Raw genomic sequence first — 13938 nt, 5'->3', positions numbered from 1 at the left:
AACTGCCAACCGCAGGACCGTTAGCTCGGCTTTTTTTTTTTTTTTCTCTTGCTCTGCTATGTCAGCATGTCCATGGGGCATGGGAGATCTTTAAATCCCATAACCCTTACATTCGGTCCCAAGATCTTTCATGTCCCTTACTTGGCAAAAATACAGTAGGAATAACTGGTGCCAACAAAATTTCACAACAATATAACAAGAATAGCACACAATAAACACAAAAAACCATATTTTAGGGTGGGGCTTGAGCACAAGCTCCCCATCATTCCCCCCACCCCAAACAAATGGGGCCCCAAAATCTTGTGGTAAGGGGTGAAGATCTCTTCTTCTATGGCTACTTGCTGCTGAAATCGGATGTAGAGCTGTCCCTGTCCTAAGGGGTCCCATTTGAGAGGTCAGTTCTTAATATGCTTGATGCCAGGTCCAAGGGTGACACATCACAGTTGCAGACAGGGGGTGACATCCAGCTTAAGCTATCAGGCATCTACAGATGGAGGGTACCAACCTGTGGAAACAAATCTAACAAACAAGGTGAACAAACAAAAAATCAAGAAGAAGCAAAGAGACAATAACCAGACTATTGTAGCCTCACTCACGGTAGAATAAATGATTTAAAGGTACAATTTTGTAATCATCTTCTCCAGAATAAACAATAGTTACAGTGTTATCCTTCCCATATGCTATAATCTCTGCAGCCTTTGGAACATCATCTGGCTTCCGTTTTACCCATACTTTAGCTCCTGATTTTATTCTATCAGTAGAACCAAATCCTTCAGTTCCTGTGACAGATAGTGGGGCTATGTATGTACCCTTGTGGCAAGTGAGTAAAAGTATATTGTCTACCCTGCCAAGTGAAAGCGAAGTGGTCCCATTGTTTAGAGTCTATTGGGATGGTGAAGAAGGCATTTGCCAAGTCAATAACTGCATACCAAGTCCCATCATATTTCTGGATCCTTTCTATTAAGGTGATGGTATCTGGAACAGCAGCATACAAAGAAGGAGTCACCTTATTCAACTGTCTATAATCCACAGTCATTCTCCACGTCCCATCTGATTTTCTTACTGGCCAGACAGGATTATTCCATCTTGTGGTTGTAGGGACTAACACTCCTGCTTCAACATATTCCTTTATAGTAGTGGCAATTTCATCTTGCCCACCTGGCACACGATACTGTTTTAAAGTAATTACTTCAGAAGGTTCAGGTAAAGTGATTGGGTCCATTTTTAGTTTTCCTACTAAAACTGTATTAATTCCTATCTTCCTCACAGCAAATTGGTATCTTCCTTCAGGTAAATTCAGAGTCATGCCTCTCAATACATCTATTCCAATGATGTATTCAGGTATGGGTACAACAACCACAGTATATTCCTTCTTAGGTAACTGCCCAATTTTCATTGTTATTTTAACCTGTCTGGCTGATATTTCAGCGTCTCCTAGACCTGTGATGGTAATAGGAGTTCCATGTTTAAACTTACCAGGGTTTCCATAGATAAGTGTGGCCTCAGCCCCAGTATCAATCAGTGCCCTAGTCACAGTAGTTGATCCATTCTTCCAATATATTGTTAAACCAATATGGGGTCTGCAATCTCTTCTGCATATTTCTTTTATCTGGGCTGGGGCTTGGCCTATCTCCTATTCCCCCTGAAGGTGGGGCAAACTTGGATACAAAGATTCAGATTCAGAAATACCTGCGGGGGTGGTTCCTGCTTCCCTGTTCATTCTAATGCTAAGTACCTTTTCTTGGTACAGCTTATGCAGCTCTTCAGTTGGAATACCATCTATTCTTCTGAAGTCCACCCCAGCTCTTAATAGAGCAGTAAACAGTTCCCTTCTTGTTGGTCTATTTTGTCTCTGAATCCTCTGGCTATTTACTCTTCTCTCTCGAGGCAATTTGTCTTTTTCCCATTCCCCTAAATCACTTAATTGTGAAATCTTATCCAGCACCTCTGAAAGAGGGTGCCCTATTTCTCCAATTAAAAGAGTCAGAATTAGGTGCTTATATGCAGGAGGAGCCGTCTTCACTATGATATTTCTATGAGGAACTCCTAGGGGGGTATCATAATATGCATTTGCATCTCCAATCAGGATAGCAGTTTTCATTACCTCCTCCTTTAGTTTTCTCATACAGTCTCTAAGTGAGTACCAGGGTCTGTCTCCCCAAGGCCACATAGATTCAGTTGGATATTGCTTTTTGCAACCTTCTGCAGCTAAAGCTAGAAGATTCGTTTTGTTATTTCCTCCTTGCATATGGTGATCCCTAAAAGCCTGGTGTACAAAAGGATTCTGACTGATACTTATGAATTTTAAACAGTCCTCATTGTCCAGTGTTATTCCTCCTGCGCCTTCATCAGTGATTCTTAATATCCAAGACACTAAAGACTCCCCCATTCTTTGGGTAAATCTACTCAATATATCAGTGATCTCCTGTTGAGTGAAATCCTCAATTATCTCCCTGGACTCTGTTTTGCCTCGGTGGTTCTCCTGCCTTCTTCTTCGTATGGGGAGAGCTTCTACATTAGGAGACTCCTCATCTAACCTTGTTCCATTCTCCTCACACACATTCTCCTGGAAGCTGTCAGGGCAACTCTGCCCAGCCTGTACAAAAGCTGCATGCACATTCCTTCTGCTAGTTTTTTGCTTCCTTTTAGCTACATGAACAGTAGCTTGCTCTTGGACCACATGAGTCCCTCCAATTTGCTCTTCTGAGTACTGTGACACAGAAGAATCCTCAGGCAAACCAGCTGACTCCCTAGCCATCCTAGCTCTTTCCTTCAGCAGCTTATCCCTACTTTTACACATAAGGCGATAACTTGTTAGCAGCACCCAGCCTCTCCTGCACACTCCTGCCAGTTCTTTGCCTGGTTCTATGGGTATTGCTTTCAAACATCTTTCCAAATCTCCAGGTTCTCCCTCTTTTAGCCTTGGTTCCCAGTTTTCACAGGGCCCTGTGCTTTTAGCCCATTCTCTGGCTAGAGAGGAATAAGGCAAATCCTCCCATCCTGGAATAGCCATTTCTCCCCCTAAAGCCCCACTGCTTCCAAATAGAGGCCTGACATTTTGTGATCCCATCCTCGTCGCCAAATGTATCAGCAATGCCATATTCACAATGCCTATAGAGATCACAAATATGCTGATATAATTATCCATCACAAAATACGTCAGGTTTGCCATTTGGGGAAATAAACTAGAAAATTTATTAAGATACCAAAAGACTGAGTCCCAAAACCAGAAAGTGAAAGCCATCAGAGTAGTTATGACATTGGCACAGGTAGATAAAGTAGAAAGCACCCACATTCTCAAGCCTTTAAAACAGAACAGGCTACCTCAGGCAAAGGTCCTCCTCTCCCCACTCACAGCAACCACCCAGCATCCTGGAAGAGCGCTCCCAGCAGCTCCGGCCCCTGGCAGTGCTCAGCCGGAGTCCTAACTCAAAAAAAAAAAAAAAAGGCAACTGCCACCAACTGCCAACCGCAGGACCGTTAGCTTGGCTTTTTTTTTTTTTCTTGCTCTGCTATGTCAGCACGTCCATGGGGCATGGGAGATCTTTAAATACCATAACCCTTACAGATATGCAAAGGTGAATAAAAGCAAAATACATACAAATTAAATAATAAGTAATGAATAGAAGAAACAATCATAGGGGGAGGCAGTATTAGAAAAAATCTCTTACAGGGAATGGCATTTGAACTGGTCCTTAAAGTCTAGAAAGACGAGACTAAATGTTAACTAGTCTAGGTCCCCCCATGAATCCCTTCCATAAGATAACCAAACAGTGACCTGATGAAAGGACTTTACCCAATTCCTGGGAAAAGTGCAAATAAGTTAATAGTTCAGTATCCCCATTTGCAACTATGGGAAAATTATTTAAGTTTACAGATCAACTCTCAAGGCAAGAGCCTATTCCAATGTCTGTAATTCAGCTCCATGAAAAACGTGTGAAATCCACAGCTAATAATAAGAAAATAAGCATCTTTTGGTTCCAGATGTGTCCAGGACTTTAGCACAAGGGTTTAATTCTTGTGTGTTGCATTGTATTTAATTATATACCAGTCGAATTCTGCCCATAAAAGTTACCCCGAGTAAAGGTTGTGAGGCAGTATGTACCAGCAAAGTCACACTACCACCTTGACTACCCTTAGACCCAGAAAAATAGCCCAGGAGTCTGAATCCCAAAGCCTTAGGAATAGCAATATCCCCTCAAACCACTAGATCTTCATCTAGTCCAGTCCTGACAGCTATCATTTAGGGGAGAAATCACCAAGCAGAAGAGACTCATTGCTCTTATCGTGCCCAGCAACAACTGCTGAATAAATGGTTCATCCAACCCCTCCTTCTGACTAATTTCTACTCTCAAGGCAGATAATCAAAATATCAGGTAATCCAAAATAGTGTATCCTGAGAGATAGGAAGTTATATGTGACAAACAGGTTAAGTCATCACCACCACCCTGACCACCAACTACCCTCAGATTTCAGTGGAGATCATTCAGGGCCCCAAACCCAAAAACCTCTGGAATATCAATGCTTCTAGTCCAGTATCCACAAAGACCATCTTGGGAAGCAACCATTGTGGAGATACACAATGCTCCTACAGGTACTGCATAGGCATAGCTACTAAGACCCAAAAAAGAAAGTTCTTGCCATCAAAGCCCTTGGTACTATCAAATGGTTCTACATGAAAATTGAGATGATTTTATTAGTGTAAATGACTTTAAAGAAAAAGCAATGCCATCTGTTTTGCTCTTGTACCCAAGTCCCATCTCGATTCCAAGTCCCATCTAACTTGCAGCTGCAATTGTGCATATGTGCTGTCTCCCCATTAGAATGTGAGCTCCTTAAAAACAGGGAATCTTACTTTTTCTTTTTGTATCCTTGATACTTTGCATAGTTGTTGTCCATCCTCCATTTTTGAAGAACAGTGTCATCACAATTTTGGAGTCAGGGTACAGGTGTGTACAACCATGGCTAATCAGTCCAATACAAGTTCAGAGGGCACTCACACAGATCAAGCGTCAGTGGCACATTAGAACATTTAGAGTGGAATGGAACTGGATTTTCACAGCTCACAGTTTCTCTGTGCTTCTACAATATTTTGATGCAGGCACCCCATGCTGGATGGTCCTGTGACAGCATTTCCCATGTCTCACAATCATTATTAAAGTCCTTCAGAGATACCTTGACAGTGATCTTATGCTGCTACTTCTGACAGCCATGTGAACACTGTAGCAGCAAGCACCCCAAGCACGTCCTCAGGGTTTGCTGCCCATACAGGTTCTTGGATCTGCTTTGATAAAGGAAAGCAACTCAAAATGGGTTAACAAGCTTACTTTAATCAGTCAAACCATATATCATTTACCTTGTTCAGGGGAAAAAGGTCAGTACCCCAAACTTCAAAGTACACAGGCAGAATTATCAAGACAGAAACAGAAACAGATCAAGTACACAGATTTCCAAACTGTCCAACCATTACATCCATACCCAGTCAACATCTGGGTTCCCACATCTGGGTTTTTCAAAGCCGGGGGGGCCCTGGACAACGGTTTCCCAGAATACAGATCAAATCACAGAACACTTCTCAAAGTGAGCCCCCAAAACAAAGCTACACATCAGGGCTTATATAGCCTTCTCCTGGCTCAGAGAATGTAACAACCTTTTGGACCCACTGGCCAATCAAAAAGTATCTACTGAAAAACAAGCCTCCCACCCCAGGCTTCAGGTGCACTTTAGCCTAGGGGCAGGGAAGATCTTCCAAATTTGCATTCCCATTACAAACACTTAAGTTTCTATGAGTTCTTGTAATGGTAATGTAAATGGGAAGATCTTTCCCATCCATTAATAGGCTGGTGTGACCTCCTTAAGTCACAGGGAAGCCTAAGACACATGAGTTTGAGTCACATGAAGCCTGTGGTGGGAGGAGCTTGCTGAATGGGTAGAGCAGGAAGGGTGTAACAAAGCCCAGAGGAAGCTGGTCAGAACATTTAGAGCTGAGGGAAAGAGAGGAAGCAGGCAGTTAGTTGTGAGTGTTCGTTTGTGGGAAGGCCCTAGCAGGGAGAAGGCTTGGGGTGCCCCCCTGCAGTGTTATTGTATATAGATTTCTTTGTTACTATAATGGATTTGACTTTTTGGTGTTGGGATTTTACTTTCTGGTATTTGAATAAATGTTTTGGTTCTTTCTTCCATGTGCAGAGTCTGTTATATTTTGTGATTCAGAATTATGCCAGCATATTCATAGATGCTGTAGGCTCTGTGACTGTCATGTTGGCACTACAGTTATCCATAAAATAGTCTTTTGAGTAAGTTTGTGTTTCACATTAAAACTAAGTGGTCAGCCCATTGGAGTTACGATTTTTGCAATAGAGTTTGAACACTTGGCAGTTCAACTTTAGAGAGGACCTCAGCATCTAGTACCTTATCTTGCAGTTGATCTTCAGGAACTTCCTGAGACAATTTAAGTGGAAATTATTCCCTTTTCTGGCATGGCACTGGAAGACTGTCCAGTTTTCACAACCATACAACAATATAGCCAGCACAATGGCTCTGTAGACCTTCAGTTTGGTATGCAACCTGATACCTCTTCTCACCCACTTTTCGGGTCACCCAGACTCTGAGCTAGCTCTGGCAATATGTGCATCAACCTCATCATCTATGTGGACAGCCCTAGAGAGTGTACTGACACCACACTATCCACACATGAAACTGTTGGTCATAGTAAATGGAGAAATTTTGAAAGCTGTGGATTTGCAAATAGTAAGCTCTTAATAAATACTATATGCATCCATTCATTCTGAAGAAAACAGAAGTTTCATCTAAGCCTAAAAACCAGTTGTGAACAGGGTGGTTCCCTAAAGTCAGGAAGAAGTCAAGGAACCAGAGGATTAATCAAGATAATCAGAAAATATTTATTAAGCACCTCCTATTGCCAGTCACAGTACTAGGTACTGTGGCTGGGGAAAACACAAACACAAAGAATGGAATGCTTCCTATTCACCAAGAACTTACATTCTAATGGGAAAGACAACAAGGACATGTGTAAATATATTCAGCAGAAAAAAATTTAGTGAATAACTACAAATAAATACAAAGTAGTTAGGTATAAGGCCATTTGGGAGAGAGGACCTTAGCAATCAGGGAAACGAGGAAAGGTTTCACACACAAAATGGTGATTGAGCTGCTTCTTAAGAGAAGAGAGACACTATGAAGCAGAGAGAGAGAAAGTATTTGGTTAAGGGCCAAGTCAGGCAGAAAAAATCTTGACAGTGGAATTTGTTTCAGGTATGTCAATCAGAGTAAAGGAACAGATCAAGAAAAGGAAATGGCTTCTAGAAAATGGAGTCTTGAGAACGACAGAAAATGATGAGTTAGTACAAGGCCCAAACCCCAAAGGGGAAAATAGCTTTGGAGTCTTGCTGGGGAAGAGAATGGGGATAGGTAGAGGTTTGAAAGGAAAATGAGACTCTCAATCCATAACCAGTAGGTCTGATGAAGAATCCAAAGAATGGTTGAATTAGTCAACTACAGGAAGTTCCTACATAGGCTTAAAACCCTCCCTGAAATTTGGAGAATCAGACTCTGCAGAGTGGAAATGTGATATCCTGACCAGAAAAACCCATAGCACAAGCTAAAACAGAATTAAAAATCAAGGCCAAGATGAAAAGGAAGTTAGTCAGGAGGGAGTTTTAAAAAAGTAGTTTGAGTATCCTATAGTTAGTACTTGGAAGTAGGATTCAAAGACAAAAATCTTCTCAACTTATGAATTTCTTCCCCTTGTTCACCTGTTACTGGACCTCCTCACTTTGTGCATTTCTCCTAGATTGCCCTATAGGAAATCACTATTTAAAACACTTAAGATGTACTGCTATAGACAGCTTGGGAAGAGCAGTTAGAAAGGAAGTTAGAATTAGGAAGTCAGAGAGGAACGCAGGAAAGGTTGTGGTAATAGAAAGGTATGGGTCCTTGGGGCAGCTAAGGGGCACAGTGAATAGAGCACCCACCCTGGAGTCAGTAGGACCTGAGTTCAAATCCAGGCTCAGACACTTAATACAAAACTAGCTGTGTGACCTTGGGCAAGTCACTTAACCCCAATTGCCCCTCCAAAAAGCAAAAAAAAAAAAGTATGGGCCCAACCACCTGGGGAGGATCATAGAATTTAGACTTGTAAGACAAATACACACAGCACACAGGATGACTGCTAGCACAGATACACTCTTGATCTGGTCAGACAGGAAAGACGCTAAAAAGGGGTTGATAATCTTTATTCTAGTCTAGTTTTCTCAGAAGAGGATTGCTAATAGTGGGGGCACAAACTCGTACAACATTCCCTAATCACCCTTCTTGCAGGGGCCCGAGAAGGGGGCAACTCCCCCTAGTCTCGATGGGGTCAGTTGAGACCAGCACAACCAGTACATCCCCTAAATCCCCTCAAGCCTCAGGGAGGGCCAGTTGAGGAAAACACAGATTCCCCCCAAGCCTTTATGGGAGCTGACAAAGGCACGCACAGCATTCGTGCATTCAACCCTAAGGTTCCCCATTCACTGACCACTGACCATCTGTTTTATAGGGACAACAGACAAAGACAATATATTGCCAGCAATAGCCTCACAAGTTTACATCACCCCATTCCTGTATCTCACTGCATAGCTGCAGTGGATGTTTATATTATGTATCATTATATAATGCTGCACAAGCGTGGTAGAAATGTTTTGAACAATAGTTTTGGGAACTCGTATCCAACACCTGAGAACAAGAGATTGTTTTGTCTATGGATCCTAGGCAACTGAACTCTGAGAAATAATAACAAAAATTCACTTTACACACACCAAAGTTCACCTTACTTATAAAACCCTAAAGCAATTCTAGTACTTAACTAATCTAACCCACTCATTTTACTAGTTTACCAAACTAAAAGGACTAGAATTTAAGATTACCTCAAAGAACCAAGCTGTACCAACTGATGCAATGCATTCTTTTAATAAGGCAAAGAAAAAAGAGATAGGATTAAAGAAAATTATTTCAAAATAAAATTGTAAATTTTTTAATGTGTCAGTTGATATTCCTGGTCCTTATGGTGTTAATCTCCTTGCCCAAGATAATGAAAATAACAGCAGCAGCAACAATAAAAATATACATTTATATAGCACTTTAAAGTTCACAAGGTGTTCTACATACATTATCTCATCTGATCCTCACAATGGCCTTATGAAATTGTTGCTATTATTATTGTCCCCATTTTACAGATGAGGAAACTGAGCCTAAGAGAGCTTCAGAGGACCACTCAGGGTCACCACAGCTAGTATCAAAGACAAGTTTGTAACTTGGGTCTTTCTGACTCTGAGTCCAGTTCCTTATAAACATAAGGCCTGTCAGATAGTAAATGCTATATAAATATTACTTATAATATTGATTACTATTATTACTATCATAATATACCTTATGCTATTATTATCCTTATTTTTATAGGTGAAGAAACTGAGGTTGAATGGCTTGCCCACGTTAAACAGCTAATAAGTGTCTGAGAGAGGATTTTGAACTCAGGTCTTCCTGACTCCAAGTCCTGTCTGTTCTTCCCAAAGACCTAACAAGAATAAGTAGTAAATAGCTTAGCTGACATTTGAACCTCTACCTCTTCTGACTCCAAATTCAGTTTCTTTCCACTATACCATGCTAGGTGGATGGTTGCCAGTATTTAAAGTGAGGTATTATCACAAGGTGACACATGATGAGAACTGCTGAGGCACCCCTACCCATAAAGACCATAAATCTAGAGGCAAAAAGAACTGCAAAGGTCACCTAGTCCAAGCCTTCACTTTATAGTTGAGAACCATAGAGGTTAAATGACTTACTCACGGGTGCAGTCAGATAGCAGGACTCATGCTATATGACTGGGGAAGTGATTATTCAACTTCTGCTTTAAAATATCCAGGGACAAGAAACACAGCATATAGCAAAGCAGCTCATCCTATTTTCTAATCAGTTCCAACTGTTAGAAAGTACTTCTTCATCTTAAAATGAAATCCACCAGTGTGAAATTCCCACACATGCATATTGGTCTTACTTCTTCCCTTTGCAGTTAAATCATTGTTACAGTTGTTACAGTTGACCCAATGCAAAAATCAATTTGAATTTTTCAGCTTCAAAAAAAAAAAACAGGTTTTGACCTACACATACAATATAGGTACAGTGACCCGTGTGTCCCAGATTTTCCAAGACAGTCCTGATTATAAGAAACAAAGGCATACTTTTAATGAGGCTTGCAAAAAGAAATCCTTTGTCAAACTATGCATTCCAATTTTTTGTAGTTTGGAAAAGATGGGAAATAAGTGTCAACTCTAATTCACCTGCTCCTTCTAGGTCTTTAAGTCTTCCTTTACACTGCCTTTCCTCACTCTTTCCATGCCTTCTTCCACCCCAAACGAACTATACTTTTCAGGAAGTCCTGGTACATTGCCCTTATTTATTATCTCATTAATAAGTGTCTTAGTGAAGGACTGAGTAATATTTTGTTTTGAGTTGGCTATAGCAGCTAAGAGCTTATGTATATAAGGCTCATCTGTTATTATTGGACCTAAAATATAAGTCCACAGCAATTTTGGGGTAGGGATCACAACCTTAAAAAGATCTCATACACATATGTATGTATGTATAAAACATTTTAATTCAAGACTTAGTGACATACAATACACACACCACTGACCTATAAGTAGCCTCTCTCTAAAAATTATCATTTGGATTCTTCTAATGCAGCCACAGTACAAGTACAAAAAGGGCAGAAAATCTCAAATGATGAGATATATGTTGAATGGCACTCTCTACTCCAATTGCCAAATTCAGTAAGAGGATTAACAAATTTTCTCTTTATCAAAAGCAAATCTGCTTACAGCTTTCACTAGGAAACCAGAATGATGCTCACTTGGGCCAAAGAGTTAAAAGTAAGCAGCTCTTAGCGAAAAACACACACATCGGGGACAGCTACTTCTCTCATCTCCAAAGAAACGCTTGAGTTCAAAAGATGCGAGATTTTCCACTTTTAATTAGTTGCCATTTTGATGTCAACCTCCAGACAGCATGAAAAGGATCAGCCTAGAGAAAAATAGATTTGACAAAATTCAACATATTGGAAAAAACAAAATTCCACTGCCTTTACTTCTGAAATTCCCAGTCCTCAGTGTCTCATTTAGAATAGTGGGGAAAGAGAGATGAAAGAAAATTATAAACATGCTCCTCAGTAAGGGCTTTCTCCATCTTTACAGTTCCAGTGAGTTGGTCACCAGAGATTTAACTTAGAGAATAAGACCCACTATCCACACTTGGAAAGCCTTCTAAACTCCCAAAGGGGTGCTTGGCAGGCTTGAAGATGTAATACAGTTCTAACAGCTGCCGATACTTATATTTGGAACATCAGTCATTTTATTTGGGATTGAGACAAGGTACCAGGGGCAAGGTGACACAGAGTAAGGGGAAGGCAAACAATGAGAGCCAATGAGAAACACATAACATCTATTTGTTTAATAGAAGCATTCTGTTCCCAGGGTGAATTAAAGTACTCTGTAGTTTTCATAAACTTGGGAAACAGAAGAGAAGAAATGCATATATGCAAGGTCAGAATTTGCCATCAAAAGCAACATACAGATAATTGTAAAGCAACTGGTGTATGAACTACTCTTGGGAGTGGGAAAAGTATTTTAGCAGCCAGATACTTAAATTGAAGGGTGAACATTGCATTCAATTCAATAACGTTTATAGGGTGCCTGTTATGTTCCAGGTACTGTACTAGATAGTAAGAATACAAAGATTAAAAACACAAGTCCTGCCCTCAAAGTCCTGCCCTTACAGTCTCTTAGAGGGCTGCCATATGTATATGCAAATGAATAAAAGAAAAAATATCACACAGCAATTTCAAAATGGAGGAAGTCTGAGAACTGGGGAGAGGGAGAATCAGGAAAGCCTTCCTGCAGGAGATAACCCTTAAACTGGATTTTTACATAAAGAATCTGTTACAAAAAGAAATTACTTCGAAACACTTTCTGAGCTCTTGGATGAGCATCAGAAATCATGGACAGTCCCAGTTAGGAATGTAAAGTAGATAAAACTTGTCTTTAACCTTGACCTTCCCCTTAGACAGCTGTCTTCCTAAAGGCCTTCCCATTCAAAGTCCAATGTTCACATGTCGCAACCCCACCCCCAACTCAGGGCTACAGCTACATTATTCTGCCTCATCTTTCCTTTATTGGCTGAGGTTCATGCTGTAACAGGGGTAGGGAACCTGCAGCCTCAAGGCCTCGTGGGGCCTTCTAGGTCCTTGGGTGCAGCCTTTTGACTGAGTCCAAGTTTTACAGAACAAATTCTTTTATTAAGGGGATTTGTTCTGTGAAGTTTGGTTTTAGTCAAAGGGTCGCACCTGAGGACTAGAGGACCACTTGAGGACTAGAGGGCCACATGTGGCCTCGAGGTCACAGGTTTCCCACCACTGCATCTATACCTTTCCCACTCTTTCATCTTCATAAAATATGTTTAATACAATCTCTCCCTTCTTCAGATCACAGGTATCAGAAGCTATTTGGGAGTACTCACTAATTTGTGCTAAAATATACACAGGTGCTTATGACATGGGTAAAAGGGGAAAGAGGTGTTAGTGGGAAGGGAATAAATAAAGAGAGAAGAAAAAAGATAGAAAATGGGAGGTGAAAAGATTGTAGTACATGTCCTTTTGAATCCCTTTCAGCTCTAAACCTATGATTTTTTGAAATTACAACTCATTCACTCAAATTGAAGATTTACACCAGTTTCTGTATTACCAAAGAATGTTCTAATTCGTGCGGCCTGAAGTAGAGGAGCTCTGGGGTTAAATTCTGAAATGGTTGACACTTGCAGGCATGGAATCTTTGAGTTTCCATCAGCTGAGGTCATTATATGACCATCTCAGCTGTTGGAGATCATAGACAGATTCAACAGAAGTGGAAATTGGCAGTGAGCTTTGATTATTTGTTGAATATTCAAAATATACTCATTATTTAAAATTTATTATGAAATATGTCAGTGTGGTAGAATGAAAAGGACTTTGAGATCTGGGTTCTAGGTCTGACTCTGATACAACTAGCTATCCAACATGAGTATCCCCTAATCAACAACATCTCTGATATCAGTTCCTCATCTGTGAAATGCAGATTGGTTTAGATGTTCTCTAAGGGTCCTCCCAACTGTTAAATTCTGCAATTCTAGCAAAACTAATTGTATTGTTGTTCAGTTGTGTCTGAGTTATTTGTAACCCCATTTGGGGTTTTCTTGGCAAAGATACTGGAGTGGTTTGCCATTTTCTTCTCCAGCTCATTTCGCAGATGAGTAAACTAAAGCCAGCAGGGTTAAATGCCTTGCCAGGGGATCACATAGCTAATAAGTGTCTGAGACTGGATTTGAACTCAGGTCTTCCTGACTCCAGGCCTGGTGCTCTATCCACTGCACTACCTGACTGCCCCTTAATTATATTAATTGATGTTATAAAAATATATTAAGTAACAAGTCATTTACAAAGTAGCAAAAGAGAATAAGGATTCCACATTAAGTTAATTTTCCACATAACTGGTTTTCCCCTTTAAGTACCACATTTTAAAGTATTAAAGGCAAAACCTTTCTAAAATCTATTATACACTTTCCAGTGCCATCAACCAGGGCATACTTGTATATTTTATCATTTTTCTCTCTAACTCAGGGTAATTATTATGAACATGAATTTTATGCTGTGTTATAATACAATGATACCCTCACAGGCCATTGAAGTCTACAGAGATATTTTGCTGCAGGCTGTTGTGCTTTTTTAATTCTTCTGTCTGTCTCATTCCTATCATTCCTCACAAGTGATTCTGTCCTTATCTCTAGCTATCCCTTTTCCCATCCCACATACGTCTCCCTACAAGTTTATTACTCCTGATGTCCTAAGGGCAGAGA

Source organism: Petaurus breviceps, unplaced genomic scaffold (assembly GCF_028583685.1).
Source record: "Petaurus breviceps papuanus isolate PSGF00001 unplaced genomic scaffold, PetGlider_PUasm1.0 90895, whole genome shotgun sequence".
Taxonomy (NCBI): domain Eukaryota; kingdom Metazoa; phylum Chordata; class Mammalia; order Diprotodontia; family Petauridae; genus Petaurus; species Petaurus breviceps.
Note: the sequence above shows the minus strand (reverse complement) of the source record.